Consider the following 14,109-nt stretch of genomic DNA (forward strand, 5'->3'; position numbering starts at 1 on the left):
GTCTGTTAGCGAGAGCCACTACATCGTGATAACTTACATTGATGTTTCTGCATTTGGCAATTTATTATTATATTATATTATTAGTATGGGATTTTTTTTAATGGGCTTTAGGTGAACTGATGAATACACACACACTCGCACGCATGCACGCACACACACACGCACATACACATACTCACCCACATACAAAAAAAAAAAATATATATATATATATGTGTGTATATGTATATATATATATATATATTTAAAAAAATAATAATAAAAAAAAACATTTATTAAATTTTTTTAATTTATTTGTTTTTTTAAAAAAAGGAGAGCAATGGTGATGTCAAATCGAATGAACAATACTGAGCTCTAAGAAAAAAAAAATATTGTTTTGAACCAGACTGAACAGCGGTCAATGGCAGCCTTTCCAGACCCACTTTCTGTTTTTCAGGAAAGTGGGTGTGGCTTGCCAGGCTACATTTCATGTAGAAGAAAATTCCAAGTGCTTTACATAAAGTCAAAATAGAATGTCTTCCAAAGTTCAAAAAATACCATATGCGTAGGTTTGACAAGCAGGTGGATCTCTATTGCAGTGTGTCAAATGCCTAGATGCAGTGAATCATTTTAGAGCAACTGTCTCAAAAGTGTTTCACAGTTTTGGAAAGCCTCAGTTTCTCTATCCCTAATATTCACCCTGGTTTTTGAGCATACACTGATATTTGCTCTATTTGGCACTGCCAGTCATTGTTTGTGATCCTCAGGACCAGAAGGGATATCTGCCCTTCTGCTAAAATCCTGTGCAGAGGAGCTCACAGCGGCATGGCAGCCCATCTTCCAGAGATCTGTGGACTCACACTCCATTCCCAGTCTCTGGAAAAAATCAGTAATCACCCCGGTTCCTAAAAAACAATGTCCTGTGGTCAATAATGACTTCAGGCCTGTGGCTCTAGCTTCCATTGTCATGAAGTGTTTCGAGAGGCTGATGGTGACTCGGCTCAGGGGGGAGGTGGATGCACACTTAGACTCCCTTAGGTTTGCCTACAAGCGGGGTCGCGGCACTGACGATGCTATCAACAGCATCACACATCTGGTCAGCAAACACCTAGACGGCCCGAAAGCTTATGCACGTGTGTTGTTCGTTGACTTTAGCTCAGCGTTCAACACAATGCAGCCGCACCTGCTTTTGGGTAAACTGAAGGAGATGATTGTGAACCCGTACATCTCCAGGTGGTATCACTCCTTCCTGACACAGCGCACACAGCAAGTCAGGGTCAACAGCTCCCTCTTGGAACCCAGATTGATAAGCTCAGGCGCCCCACAGGGCTGCGTCAGCTGCCCGGTCCTCTTCACGCTGTACACAAATGATTGTGTGACATCACACCCAGAGAACTTTATCATTAAGTTCTCTGATGACACAGCTATCGTCAGCTTGCTGCAGGCCGGCGGTAGCCCACTGGACTATTTCTCAGAAATAGAGAAATTTGTCCAGTGGTGTGACCAGAATCATCTTGTGCTCAATGTGGGGAAGACAGAGGAGGTGATATTTGATCCAAAAACTGTTGGTGACCACAGGCCAGTCGTCATTAAAAACAATCACATCAGCCAGGTGGGTTCATATAGGTATCTGGGGGTCCACATTGACAACACACTCAGCTGGAGGGTACACGTTGGAAGTCTCTGCGCCAAACTCCAACAGCGTCTCTATTTCTTACGCAGACTTAGGGTCTATGGAGTGGAGCAGAGGATCATGCTATTGTTCTACCGGGCAGCATTGGAAAGTATCATCAGATACGGCATTGCGGCCTGGTACGGCAACCTGACTGTGCAGTCAAGGTCACAGATTGCCGGTCTGGTGCGGACTGCCATGAAGATCATGGGGGTCAGGAATCATCCTTCCCTACAGATGCTTTATGAGCGGTCCGTCACCGGACTGGCACAGAAAATTGTTAATGACCCGACTCACATTCTGCATCATGAGCTCCAGCTACTGCCTTCCGGCAGGAGATTCAGGGCCCCCAGAACAAGGCTGAACCGCTACAAGAACTAATTCCTGCCGACATCCATCAAACTGCTTAACAACCGACATTAACTCAATGCAATAAGATATATATATATATGGTGCAATGTTGTGTACATACCCATGTGTGTGTATATACAGTATATATATATATATATATATATATAGAAGTGTGTATATGTGTGTGTGTATATGGGTGTGTGCAATGTACTTCTCTACACATGTATACTCCTGTGAAGACTTCTGGGAAGTCTTCTACTTATTGCTGCACTTCTTATTTATTTAATTTTAATTTCATCTCTTTCTATTCTGTTGTTTTCTCTTACTGTAAACTGCAGCTGGACGGAGTCCAGGAAAAAGTTCCCCACGGGGAAAATAAAAGTATATCGTATCGTATCGTATCGTATCGTATCGTATCGTATCGCATCGTATCGTAGTTTCTGCTGAAATGCCGCTCTGCCATTCCACAGTGACACGTCCTCTGCTCTGTGATTGGCTGGAGGTAAAACTTTGAGTATCTGCCTAGAAAATGTCCTGAACAGGTCAAAACAAAACAAAAGTCCAAAATACTGGTGGGGGGAAGGGTGGTCGAAGACCAAATCACCACCACACATTAGCAGAAGCCTAGAGGCGTTGATTGATACAGATTTCATTTGTAAACATCAACCACTTATTTTTTTAGGGAAATCCTTTGGACCCTACCTTTAACAAGCCTGCCAAATTTGAATGATTAAAGGGGACGTCAACATTAAACATTTCTGGACAATAATATGTTATATGTGACCTCATTAGTCCTAACATAGCATTGTGATTAATATTACATTTATGGAATAGGAGTTGTGAAGCAAAATCCAGCCGTTTTGTCCATCTCAGGGGGCAGTCATTTTGCCACTTGCTGTCGAGTGAAGATGACATCAATGTTGTTCAGGTCTCAGGTAACAACCAATCACAGCTCACTGAAGCTGAGCTGTGATTGGTCGTTGCTAACGGCATCCCTGGTGCCGATGTCTACTTCAAAGTTAGACTTGAACATTTCTTGTTGGTTCTTAACCTGCTCACTTTGTCAAGCTCTGTTAATTGCTTTCTTTAGCATCAATTCAGGATCCATCTGCAATTTTTCTGTAAAGCGTTTATCTCTCAAGCCAACAATGAATCTGTCTTTCACCATTTCGTCATGCAGAGCGCCATATCCACAATACTCCGTAAGGCAATGTAGTACAGTGTGAAAGCCATCAGTCGACTCACGCACTTGTTGTCGTTGATTAAACTTTGCCCTCTCAGTAATAACATTTCTGCGAGCCACGAAGTGAGCATCCAACTTTGTTTGACTGTTTTAGTCACTCACTTACTTTGGGCTCAGGCGGAGGAACTAGTATATCCTCCACTTCGTCCCCCATGGTATAGATAAGCGTATTCACTTGATCCTCGTCCACTTGTGTCAACCCGGACACAATGTGAGATCTTTAATTATCCATCTCTTCCAATGGTCTGCCCTGAACGACAATTTTTCCCGTGGTGAGACTTGAAACAGACATGTCGTCATTTATACGGGCACACTGCTGCAGCCTGAATTTTATCGTTCGACGGGAAAATAAAAAGTGCACACACTTGACACTTTCTCAACTGCTTTTGGTTTCTAATGGATGAAACTTTCTTCTGACGCCATGTCGAGTTAGTTAGTTTGGAAGGCTGTAGTTTGTAACTACTGAAGGCTACATGCAAGAACAACACACGTTGTTGTTGGATCATTCCGCCATTCTTTATTGCACCCCAGCAACATTGTTCCTTACGCAAGGTTCCAATTTCATAGGGGACCTAATACTACACCCCTAAACATGTATGCTCCATGTCTCCGTGTAACCTCTCTAGAGCACTTTGCACTCGCTCTCTTTTTCTCTCAGTCTCCTCATCTTAGCTCCTTTCATGCCCTCAATTTTTTTCTCGATATTTCCTTTTTCTTCCTCACTTGGTCCTCCCTCTCTTGTCTCAGGCTTGACACTTTAAACACATCAGCTTCAGCCCATACTGCATGTGGAATACCAATACAGTAAAACCTCGGAGTTCGAACGTCCCGGAACTCGTACAAATCGGACATCGACCAAAAAATCGGAGTAAAAAATGCCTCGGAGTTTGACCTTATTCACGGAGTTTGAACACCCAAGTAAAGCCGAATGTACCTTGATCAGGTAGCCGAGTGAAGCAGAGCGATGCCGAATCCTCACAATGCGGTAGTAGAGACGAAGCGCTGCTCATTTCCAGTCAGAGCGGGTGAATACTCCCAGAGGTGCTCTGTATGTTCGCGAGTGCATTTGGATTTTTCCACCACAATTTTCTTCGACAAGGGCCCAAAGAAAGACAGCAGTGACAGTGGCAGCAAAGAAAAACATACAGTGCTACGAACCATAGTGGATTTAGGAAGGAGATTATTGTGCCGACCGTGACTACTTCCGTAAATACTGGCACAAGGACCCCCATTAGCTGTTCAACAACGTGCCTGACGCTAAACAGTGCACAAGGACCCCTCAGTAGTCTAACAATATTCCCAAGTTAAAATACACTAACTCAGCACAGAACTAAACCATGCATTAACAAAACATTTTTTATCCATTGATACCATCACGCTACAACAAAAAAGGTAAGGTATATTTTATTGTTTAAATACTGTACAGGGTATACATGTTTCGTTTTGTTTTTACCATTGGTAGGAATTAAAATAGGAATTTTCTGTTCTTGGAGCATGGGAATGGATTAATTGCATTAACATTATTTTCTATTGATTTTTTTTTTTCGGAGATTGAACAATTCGGGCTTTGAACGCTTCACTGGAACAAATTGTGTTCAAACTCCGAGGAACCGCTCTACATTCACACACACACACGCACACACACACACACACACACACACACACACGCACACGCACACGCACACACACGCACACACACACACTCGTAATATACACAGTGGTACCCAAATGTCCACAATTACCACTGTGAGCACACTCACATGGTGTCTGTGTTTCAGAGAAGACATGCTGTACGTGGAGCTGGAGAAAGAAGGAAGCCGAAAAACTGAAAGCGGGGAAAATGACACACACAGCAACAAAGTGCTTTTTTTCCCATCCAAAATAACACAACCTGCATGTGCTGCTTACGTCAAAAGAATTTTAAGCAGCTAAATATAAGCCCTTTAAGACCTGTCCTGTGTTTGAATATGTGTGCATGGACACACTCAGGCACACACATGCCTTCCCACGACAACTCCTCAGTTGCCTTAGCCTCTGTAGGCCATCTTTCAAATCTCCTCGCCTCTCGTTCTCCTCACTTGTTGATTCACACATCTGATCTTTCCTTCAAAGACACATTAGAACGCTCAGTGTTGCCCAGCATGGATCTCCTTATGCCTGGGGGCAAATCCTTCCCTCCATTCCAGGGGTTATCACGTGATTCTCGCTGTCTGCATCCAGTGCTTATATGTGACCAAAAGGCCTCATCACACATTTCACACCCCAAGTGCATGAACTCATCACATGAAAATGTCCACCCCAACATAATTTATTGTGCATGGATGTTTTTCCACCTTGTCATTGCTTCAAAACAAGCATCCAACATTAATGCAGCCAAAAATCTTCAAAGCAAGTCCTGTTATGTGTTTGCTAAAAGAAAACTGATCCAATAATGCAAACCAGTCAGTTTGTGAATGTTGAGAAACAACTGCACTGTTTTTATTGTGTGAAATCTTGAAAAGCATTCATACATACAGTATTGCAATATAGGCTCACCACTAAAATTGTACAGGATTGTAGTCACACTAATATTATTGTTTCTTGTTGTTCCCTTTTGATAATGTTCTTCTTTAACCATGCATTATTAACCACCAGCAGCCATGTTTTTTTCATACTCGCAATTCATTGTGGTCTATATCAACCCGTTTGAGTGAACATCGATATTCACTACTTTTCAGAGTGCTTTCTGGGTAATTTTGAGTGCCCTACATTTTCGCTCCCTAGACATTCGAACGCCACTACAAAATGGCGTGACACCTCAGTAGGATGCTATATAGGGAGTAGGGTGCACATTTGGACACAGCCAGTAACTTACTAACTTCCCTCTCCTCCCGCGAGACACGTGTTGTGTTTACTAACAGTCGGACATAAGAGAGAGAAATGGCAAAACTGGAACATACAACACACTTAGTTCGGCACATTATTATAGTCTCTTGTATTGCTAGTCATTTAAAAAAAAAAAAAGCTTTTGAATTTAGGATGGGTGTACCGTGTTATCAATGTTCAGGATGGATGTTATCAATTTTCTCTTTTTTTGTGGTTAATGGAACACTATAAGATCAAATAGTAGGATGGAGACGGATTTCATTTGGAACAACGCTGCCTACTCGTCACACATGCAGCGACAGCGACAACACTTTCTGACAACTTATCAGCTGACCAACACTAACGAATCAGGAGCTAGCAAACTTAAGGTAATTGCAAGTGAATGAGAACAGCAGATTCAACACGTCAATTTAGCTACTTGTATTGGAAAAAAATACAAAATTGTACAAATATGTAAATAATAATTCTAGGAACATAAATGCACAAGTAAATATATATTTTAACAAATTAACTCAAATCTTACTCATTTTTTAACCTTACAATGACATTTTCTATGCTGCTCACAAACACAGTCATTTCCAAAAGTATTGGAATGGCAAAGTCAGTTCACCCAGTAGCACTAAAGCAAACTTCTTTCTTCATTTCTGGTCCTCGGAGCCCTGAAGGTCTTAGATGTTTTCATCCTCCAACACACCTGATTCTAAAGAGCAGGATCGTTATCAGGCTTCTGCAAAGCTTGATGATGAGCTGATTATATGAAATAGGTGTGTTGGAGCCGGAAACATCTAAAACCTGCAGGACTCCGGCCATAGAGGATCAGGACTGAGGAAGCCTGCACAAAAGACATTTGATTTCAGCCTAAAAGATGAATAAGAGACAAAAGGTCACAATTGCAGCTTTGATTTATAAGGTATTTACATCAGTACCATGAAATAAAAATGTGGAATTCTGAACTTTTATCTCATAAACATATTTTGATCCAAAACCAAAATGTCTTCAGTATACAACAAAGGAAAATAGTTTTGTAAGATGTTTGCCTTGGTTATAGTCCCTGCTTCCTTTCTTTTTTTGGAATCTCATTTCGGTGATAATATGTCTCTGCATTCAATTGTGTGGAAGATTTTGTAGTGTGTACTATACCTTGAGTTCAGTCTCCCCAGGCCACAGGGAGAATTGAATTTTTATGACTTTGTTCTGACACCTAGTGGATAACAACAAAAATGTTGCCCTGAAAATCAAGCCATTGAGAGAATGAAACAAAGAACACTGTTCTTCTTCTACTCTAGTTGTTCAACAGTTCCATTAACAAGTCAGATGTAAAATATCCTTTAGAAGATATTTTCAGGTGACACTAACTTGTGAGTGTGATATTTACAGCTCTTCTCAAGTACAAATTCATTTGAGGATTGTATTGTTCAGTGTTACTGCCAGGAAAGTGGCAAAATTTACAAGCCCTGGAGAGTGTTGGACCGACTCTGTGTTGGCAGTAAGACTTGTCAGAGCTGTACGAGTCAGCAAACCATGTCATGCATAGACTTGGTGGTCTTGTGTAAGGGGAAGACATTTGAGTAGACATGACAGAGTGACAAACTCCTGCACTTCACATTTGTTTGAGTGCAGCAAGAAAAGGATTCCATGAGGAACTTTGAGTTGAGTTTTCAAGTCAAAGTGTTGTTTTCAGTCAGGATAATAGAGTCTGCCACCTCTGTAATGATCAGATTCCAAAAGAACAACACCAATCTTATATATATTTTTTACCTTTATTTGTTCATTCAGGTATGGCAATTGACAACGGATCCTCATTTGGAATACTGACCTGGCAGCAGACAGCAGTTAGAAATAAATAAATAAAAACAAATACAAATGCATACAGTGGACAACAAACTACAGTGTGATATTGTTGTGTAATACATTACATCACAGCACATGGGAACTAAAAGGTTCAAACAAAACAGCTAAAAACAGCTGCAGCAATCATGTACACAGTATCCCTCACTAACTTTTCAAACAATGTTATTGGGATGAATGAGGGAGTTTTATTATTGTTGCACAGTGCTCCTGTCATTTGGGATGGAAAATTGAAAATATGTACCAAAAATAGTGAAAACAACAGGGCGGGGTCTTACAAATGAGTGTTTCATAGATTAACACAGACCAGTAAATTTGTCAATGTGAGTCAAGAAAGGAGACACTGATCAGGGAGTAAACTTCACAATGGTGCCTGTTAAAGGTAGCTTCAGTGACAAAGAGGCTGGCTACTTAACTGTATATGGTGTCTAGTTTTTGAAATTTAGCAGAATGTGTTACCGTTTTTTTACGAGTACATAAACACTAACAACAAAATAATTCCATAATTATCAACATCTTACACTGAAGGAGCAAAACATTGGACCAGATTTTCATCACTATAAACACAAAGTCAATGATTTGCGAAACACTGAACACATTGTGGTTGGAGGTCAGTGTCAGTGTACACATTAGACTCAGAGGTATGTCATAATATCACTTCCTTGCAATTCCAAAGCACTGACTGACAAATCACCACAAGCATGAGCCAGTTGATTAAACACATGCACATGAGCTGTTTTAACACATGATTGCTTTATTGTAGATAAACCAATCAGGTTTGAACACTACTAAAATGCAGCAGGTATGTTCACCTGCTTTCAACCAAGATGGAAGAAATCAGAGGAAGAAGAATGAGGGTGAGAGGGGGAATCCGTGGAGGACTATCAGGAGGTAGAGCTTGAGGAAGAACTGAAATAGGAGAACGTCCTCAAAGAAGAAGAGGACCAAATTTGTCAAATAAAACTCATGCAACGCTATTTGATAATGTCATCAACCATGAATTGATGCTGAGGGAGGCCTTCCAACAAGACATCCATCCATCCATCCATCCATTTTCTTAACCGCTTTTCCTCACAAGGGTCGCGGGGGGGGGGGGGGGGGGGGCAAGAGCCTATCCCAGCTGGCTTCGGGCAGTAGGCGTGGTACACCCTGAACTGGTTGCCAGCCAATCACAGGGCACACAGAGACGAACAACCATACTCACAATCACACCTATGGACAATTTGGAGTATTCAATTAACCTGCCATGCATGTCTTTGGAATGTGGGAGGAAACCGGAGTACCCGGAGAAAACACAATGAAAAGACAATGGGTTAAAAAAAAAAATCCAATGAGAATATTGCCTACGATGATGAAATTTGCTGGTCAGATCTAACTAAACCAGGGGTAGTCCAACCCCGGTCCTTGAGAGCCCCAGTTTTGCGTGTTTTAGATGTCTTCCTCCTCCAACACAGGTGAATCAAATGATCAACTCATCTGCAAGCTCTGGAGAAGCCTGATAAGGATCCTCACCTATGATGGAGGAGGACATTTAAAAACACATAGGACCAGAGTTGCCTACACCTGAACAGTGATTTATTTACATTTATTATATTCTTTTTTATTTTTTACAGTAAATTTAACCTGCCCTGGGAGTACAGTATTTTTATTTGTCTGTTTTCCGGGCTTTCTGGGACACATTTTGTTGTGATTGTCTATCTTGACTGATTTTGGTTATTTGAAGATAAATTAATCCTATTTTCAATAGTGTGCAGCATTGATCTTGTGTTTGACTAATTTACCATATTGTGTATTTGTTCTTTCTTTGTGTACTGTACTTCACTTACTGTAACTGCTAAAAGTTGATTAAGTAAAACATTGCAGTGTGTAACTGGGTCAAACATAGTTAAACCTTATGACACGTGTGTAGGTCATATGACAACATAAGATTATTTATTATTTATATACATGTATTTAGAGTTTTGATAAGAGTGATTTCGTTTGCACAGGATGTGAGCTGTTCTGCATCTCATGTGCATGGTTGTGCTAATTGTGTGTAGTGTTTTTAAAATCCGAGCCCTGTTTTGGATTTCGTGCTTAAGCAATCATAAAAAACTGTAATGAGGATTTCTTCCGGTAGGGGGACCCTAATTTGTTTTTAGCTTTGGCGACAAGAATATTTTTCAAATGTAAGTGAACTGTCACGCCAGAGTCCCATGAATTTATAGCAAATAATGAACTGAAGGGTACAACCATTGCAGTTTTTTTACGATTGCTTAAGCATGAAATAGAAACCAGGGCTCGGATTAATAAAACAAACAAACAAACAAAAAACACTACACACTATTAGCACAACCATGCACACGAGATGCAGAACATCTCACATCCTGTGCAAAATAAATCACTCTTGTCAAAACTATAAGCATGTTATGCAAACTTATATAAACGTATCTTATCTTATTTTAGCTTATGAAATACCAGTACACGTTTCATACATACATAAAGAAAGTGCAAATATTGAAAATAGGATTTATTTCTCCCCATATAATCGAAATCAGTCAAATCACAACAAAATGTGTCCTAACGCTCTTGAGCCCAAAAATAGACAAATAAAAAATATTGTACTAACCATACAGGTTACATTACAGTTTTTTTTCTTTCCGATTGCTAAAACACGTTTTCAAAATGGTATGTTTTTTTCCTAAACTGCACACACAAAACTCCAAACATCACACACAAATTGCTAAAACCATGGCATCCCTTTGCAAAACAACTCTTTGCCATCAAATCTCTTAACATGTTCACAAAATGGGACTGGTAAAAAGTCATATTTTTACATGTATTAACACAACTAAGCTTTTGGCTGAACACCAAGCATGTAGAACACTGAAGAGAAAACACAGTTATAGGAATGGAAAACACTACTGAATCAATGACAATGTCCACTTCTTTCAGACAAACTTAAAACATCACACAGATTTTCAGACAAAACATCTTATTTTTGTAAATTTCGCCTCCACCCCTACCCACATTCTCATTGGGAAACTGCTTCACCTGGCTCTTCATACACAGCTCTGCTCCTGGATTATGGACTTTCTTACAAATCGCCCCACAAAATGCCACACTCAATCCTCATCTCTCCTCTACTATCACTATCAGCACCAGCTCCCCTCAAGGCTCTGTGCTGAGTCCACTTATGTTTGTACACCTCGGACTGCACACCCATCCACCCCTCCAACCACATGATGAAGTTTGCGGATGACACAACGGTGGTGGGACTCATCTTAGGGGAGGATGAGTCCGCCTACCGTGATGAGGTCCAAAATTTGTCACTGTGGTGCTCTGCAAACAATCTGAACACTACAGCCATCCATCATTAAGAAGGCCCTGCAACGTCTTCACTTCCTTTGGATTTTAGAAAGAAATGGCCTCTGTAAGAGGCTGCTGGTGGCCTTTTACCATTCTGCTGTCAAAAGCATCTTACAGTTTTTCACAGTTCGTAACACACAACACTCGATAATATGGCACAGTTTGCAAAACCCTCACTTCAAGTACTAATTGCTCGGCTCAATTTGCCATTTCTAAACACTTCCTTATCTGCATTAGAAATCTCAAAGCATCAACCCACAACACACAATTTTGCAAATCTCTAAACACCCAGGTCTGGTGAGCAATTTTTAATCAGGAGAACTGCAGCATATAAGGGCCTTGAGCCTCTGCTTTGTTTGGTGAACATTGAACAATGGACAACGACAACCAGAGAAGGAGAGGGGTAAGAGTGAGAGGAGGAAGAGTAGGAGGCCAAGGAAGAGTGGGACACAGAGGACAAGAAGGAGGAGGAGAGCAATAATTTCTTATCACATCCGTCCTGAATCATGGTCTGAGCATGAGAGAAGCTGGCCTGAGAGTCCAGCCAAACATCAGCCGTTTCACTGTCGCTGGCATCATCAGGACCTTCAGAGCAGAGAACAGGTACGACAGTAAATCTATTTGCCTTGTGTTCTCTACTGTATAATAGTGTAATACTGCATACCAATATAATACAGTGTGCTGACAGTATTTGTATTTTGCAGGACTGAAGGACAACACATTGTTTCTGCAGAGTAGGAGCCAGAAATTGTGAACATGGTGAGAGAAAACAATGCCATCACACTGAAGCAAATCCAAACGAGAATCCTTGCAGACCATGCAATATTCCATAGACCATGCAGCGGTGCCTTGCCAGAGAGACCATCCTCTGTGATGTGGATGAGGCCCTCTGGCCAGATAGAAACAGGAGACTTGCTGTGGTGTAATTCCTCCAGTGGGGGTGTTTGAGGCAAACCTTTTGACCTTTTTTTCCCTTTTCTTTTTTTACATGCATTTACATTAGAAATGCCTGTGCATTGAAACACTGTAAATAAAACAATGAATTGTTGCATACTTGTGTGATATTATATATATATTATTATTTATATTTATATTATTATATATATATATATATTATTATATAGTGTGGGCCAACACACCCATTTTCCAAAAGAAAAATTGGTCGTTCTCATGAAGAATTCCCATTCACATCGTGTGTTGCATTTTTATAATTGGGTTATCAATTGACTAGTATGTGTGTGCCATTCAAGAATGTGGCTGTGTGAACCAAATAAGAACACAAGTTCTATTTTGTGAACAGGTAAGAGATTTGATGGCAAAGAGTCATCTTGAAAAGGGAGTATCAGGTACAGTATAGCAGTTTGCGTGTGAGGTTTTCAGGTTTGTGTACAATTTGAAGGAATGCATTAGTGTTTTGAAAAACGTTTGTTACCAACTGTGAAAATCTGTAACATCCTGTATCACTTCATGATATGCAGGCTGCTCTGCTAAGGACAAAATATCACTACAAAAAGTCATTGGCTGCCCTTTTCCACCACACATGGCATTGCTATCACCCAATCAGTACGGATATTTCTCACCTCTGTCATCACCTTTTCTCACTTCTGCCATCAGGGAGGCGATATAATAATCAATCAGATCACACACCACCAGATTCATAGACAATATCCCCCCCCCCCCAAAAAAAGCCATTCACTCCCTAAATTACCAACGACCATAGTCATCTGTTCATTTAATTTTTATTGCACAGCTCTTAGTGAAGCACTTTTAAATATTGATATGATATGGAGTGGAATTTGTATTGCATTGATATCGTGTGTTTGCTATGGATGTTGAGGTGCATGAGTGTTTGCAGTTTTTATGTGGGAGGGACATGTGCACTTTTGTTGTATATTTGATGCAATAACAATATCTATCTATCCATCTATCTATCTATCTATCTATCTATCTATCTATCTATCTATCTATCTATCTATCTATCTATCTATCTATCTATCTATCTATCTATCTATCTATCTATCTATCTATCTATCTATCTATCTATAGGATTGTTTTTGTTTTAGCTTGTAATTACAATTACACAAAAAAGTGGTGAAAAATCCGAAGAAAAAACAATTATCCACTCTTTTCACACTACAATATTTTGACAAACATAGGCCAGATTGTTTAAAAATGATTTTTTTACCCACACATATAGGTCTATTGTGTATCTTGCCAAAATAAATTCATTCAACGAATTGAATGGGCAATGGGCAGGGTAATTAGAAGCATTATTACCTGTTTACACTGTTTTAACACTAGATGGTGGTGGTGTCACTCTCGTTGCAGCTTGCCTGTCTCCCGTGACCTCACTATATGCAAACTTGCCTTTAATTTTCAGTTCACCTTGACCAAAATCTCTTTTGATTTGTTTTGTTCAAGTAGGCCTTCATGTTTGATTTTTGACCGCAGTATGACAAAAACAACCACTGATGGGGATGTGGGATTAAAGAGTCAAATTGGGAAATGTGTTGCTTGGCTCAAATAATTATAGACTCCAAGATAATGTGAAATAATTACTGTATTAGCTTTTCTGTTTTGTTAGCCACTAGTTGTGAAAAAGTCCAAGGAAAAGACAAAAATAATAACACACCATGTGCTCTGTCTGGTGCGTATGAAGCAAATTACATATAATGAACATAACAGTTATGAAACTGCAATGTCTACCTCTTGTGTGCAGTTCAATTACAGATGATTAGGAATTACTTCTAGCCAACAAAATCAAGTATCTTGCCAATGTAAATCTTTAAAAAGGCCCATGATG

Source organism: Vanacampus margaritifer, chromosome 9, assembly GCF_051991255.1.
Source record: "Vanacampus margaritifer isolate UIUO_Vmar chromosome 9, RoL_Vmar_1.0, whole genome shotgun sequence".
Lineage (NCBI taxonomy): Eukaryota > Metazoa > Chordata > Actinopteri > Syngnathiformes > Syngnathidae > Vanacampus > Vanacampus margaritifer.